Below are 3,673 nucleotides of genomic sequence, written 5' to 3' on the forward strand. Positions count from 1 at the left end.
GCTGAACTCATGGCTCCCACTTTCTGACTGTGCACTTTGTGGCCAGGTAACTTATGTTCCTGCAGCCACAGCCAGAGCTGCATTCCCCACCATGCCGCTCCTGTCATTATGGACCGTACCCTCACATTGGGGCCAAAATAAACCCATCCTTAAGTGGCTTTTGGCAGGTATTTTATAACAGCAGTGAGGAAATTAACCAGTAAATTCTTCCAAACAAATTTGGAAATACAATTTTAACTCCTGGGTGACCAGGTTCCTGAAGTGCCCCCGGAGTGAGACAAAACCCAAAACACTACAATGGTATTGATGAGGTTTTCAAAGAAAATTCAAGGTCAGAGTAGAAGATTTTAAAGGAGTATGTTCGGATTATTAAGCCCAATACATATAGAGGCCAGTCTTCCAGGTCACTAAGATGCTTTCTCTGGGTTAAGAAGTCTCTGAGCAAATCTCACATTGGAAAAGGCACAGGCTTGGGATACAGAAATGTCCTCAGCCATTCAGTACCATTTGGACAAGCTCTCTGTAGTTGATATGACTATTGCTGTCCTCATGTTCCACCACCAGCATCTCTACTTGCTTCTCTGTCATCTTCTCACCCAGTGTGACAAGGACATGATGGATTTCAGCACCCAAGATGGTACCATTCCTTTCCTTGTCAAGCACACGAAGGCTTTCAACAGAATCCTCATAAGCTTCCTGGTCCTTGTTCTTGGTCACAGTCTTAGTGTGGACAGGGAGTGCTCCAAGTCCACCTTGACATTCATCTAATCACTTTTGGGGTTCCCAGAACCTTGAGCACCTCAGTGTTGGTGGGATTCTCATCATGTCCCCACAATGGCTATACAGGATTTTGCCATCACCTGTTCGATCAAACAGCAGGAAAACCTCTTTGAATTTTGCGTTCTGGTACTCGGTAGAGTCTCACATCTTGGCAGCTCAGCTCTGCGGGATCTCTTCTGGCAGTAATGGCCTGAAGTTCACATTAAAGCAGTGAGAATAATAAGGAAGAGAAATCACTGGATGGGGCTGGTGAGACGGCTCAGGTGGTGAAGGCTCCAGATAACAAAGAAGTGTATCCTGTAGTGTGTAAGAATGAAGCATTTATGCATAATTACTGTGAAATGGCTGTATGTAACTGATTACCCAAGGTGCTTGCTAAAATCAAGATTCATATCTTACATCTGATATCCTGAGAGTCCAAATCGAAAATCTGTGCATTTCACCAGACCCTCCCAATGTGTATAATATGCAGAGGCAACTAGAGTCATAAGTAGATGAGGCCTGCTCTATTTTTCTTTTTGCTGCTTTAGTAAAAACAAAACAAAATATAAAAAAATCATAAAACAGCAACAACAACCAACTACCATGGTGCAGTTAGAGAGATTGGAATATGGTACGTCATAATGGCAGCCCACTGAATCCCAGTGGTAGGTAAGTCACATGTACGACTTAATTCAAGTAAGTAAGGGTTTCAGAATCTTAAAGTCACCACAGTTTGTTAGTCATCTCATATTGGTCCTCAGTAGGTTTTGATCTCCCTATACAACATAACCTTTGAAGAAGTTTTTTTTTGTTTTTGTTTTTGTTTTTGGTTTTGGTTTTGGTTTTTTGAGACAGGGTTTCTCTGTGTAGCTTTGGAACCTATCCTGGCACTCGCTCTGGAGACCAGGCTGGCCTTGAAGAAGTTTTAATGTGATCCATCTATTAAGGGAAATATAGATTGACAGCCCAGATATGCAGAGAAGAAAGCAAATGATAATGTATCAGTGTTGTTTGCACTCCAAAATGATTTAGACGATTATTTCTAAGTGACAAAGTTAATACATTTAAAACGAAATTACTTTGCTAAAACAATGCTTAAACAATATTTTCAGCACATCTGTTATGTTAATAATGCATTAATGTGGTTGCTTAGAAAGTGAAGGCACAGGGACCCTGGAGAGGCCAGGAGACATCTGTGGGCAAATATCTTGATAGATTAAGTCTACCTGGTGGTACCTGCTTTCTCAATCTCTTTTCCAACTGTGTGTTGCGCTCTTGCTAATGTGCTGTTAACCAATATCCCCAAGCATTTAGATATGTGGTTTCTGGAGCAAATATCAAATTTAATTACTTATGCCAGTTTGATTTTAACACAGGCACACCTAATGCAAATCTAGTATCTGAGACTTTAGAATTTTTATTTTATATAATACTTTGGACCTTTAGAATGACATCCCTTAAGCATAGGAGATTTTAGCTAAACAGATGATCTCCTCGAGGACATCTTGCAAATGTGTTTTATGCCTGCATATCTGCTGTTGTTTTCAGTTCCTCACTCCCCTGTCCTGGAATGTATTTTGTTTAACAACCTTAAAAAGTAGCAAAGAAAACCAAGTCTGCCCCAGGCAGTTTGGAATTATCACAGGGCTGAAACAAAGGGGCTGTTTGTGGTACTGTTACAGCATGTTCACAGTTTTATTATTTGATTTAGTAATATTCTAGCAAATCTAAATATTTTAGGCGTTTAAAACAAGTTTCCATTTTATGTTCTGACGTAACATTTTTAGCAATTATTTTGGAAATTGCATGCATTCATTCCAAGTAAGTTGATCATATGTAAGTCCTATCTCCCCTCAGCTCCTCTGAGATCAATCCCTACCTTTCCACACACACCCTTCCAACTTTTCTGTCCCTTTCCCCTTCATACCTCTGTGTCTAGTCTATGCTGCTGGAGGTGAGTTCCTTTTGTGTTTTTAGAACTGCTTTTATTTAATGGTGTTCTGGATATGATCTTTAAAAAACAAAGATATGAGATTGCGTATCTCAATTGTTCCTTCCTAGAAAAAGACGAGATAATTTAACCTCAATAATATTGATCTCTTCAATGATAACTTGATCACATTTTGAGGGAAATGCATTCATTTTAAGTTACAACACCTGGCAAGTTTTGGTTAGAACGTTTATCTTTAATTTAAAAAATCTGTGTTTTTTCCCTCCCCTGATAATGAGATTGATGACTATATGCCACCCGATAGCCCTCATCCAGCAGCTGGTGGAAATAGAAGCAGACACCCACAGCTAATCACTTAACTGTACTGGAATCCAGTTGCAGAGAAGAATGAGTGATGGACAAAGGGGTCTAGACCAAGCTGGTGAAACCCACAGAAACAGCTGACCTGAACATCGGGGAGCTCTTGGTCCCCAGATTGATAGCTGGGATACCAGCAGGGGACTGATTTGACCCCAGGAACATGGGTTTCAGTGAGGAAACCTCGGAAATCTACAGGACCTCCTGGAGTAGTTCATTACTTATCCCTATCATAGGTGTGGACCTTGGGAACCCAATCCACATAGAGGGATACTCTCTGAGCCAAGACACATGGGGGTGGGCCTAGGCCCTATCCCAAAGTATATGGTAGACTCTTATGACCCCCTATGGAAGGCCTCATCCTCCCTGGGGAGCAGAAAGGATATGTGATAGGTAAGGTTTTAGTTGGGGAGGGGGGTGGTTGGGGAGGAGGAGAGGGAGTGGGAACTGGGATTGACATGTAAAACAATCTTGTTTCTAATTCAAATAAAAAAGGAAAAAAATACAATAAAAAATAAAAAATACAACCAACCAAACAAAACAAAAAAAAAATCTGTGTTTTTATTTTTCCTTTCAAAACAGCTTTGTATATCAGGCAGAGAA

At 40.6% G+C, this 3,673-nt stretch overlaps 1 pseudogene; it reads right to left on the bottom strand.

Annotated features, from left to right (window-relative positions):
* Nucleotides 1–489: 489 nt before the first annotated feature.
* LOC100757119 lies at nucleotides 490–927 on the bottom strand (annotated as a pseudogene).
* Nucleotides 928–3,673: the final 2,746 nt, after the last annotated feature.

Source organism: Cricetulus griseus, chromosome 4 (genome assembly GCF_003668045.3).
Source record: "Cricetulus griseus strain 17A/GY chromosome 4, alternate assembly CriGri-PICRH-1.0, whole genome shotgun sequence".
Classification (NCBI taxonomy): Eukaryota; Metazoa; Chordata; class Mammalia; order Rodentia; family Cricetidae; genus Cricetulus; species Cricetulus griseus.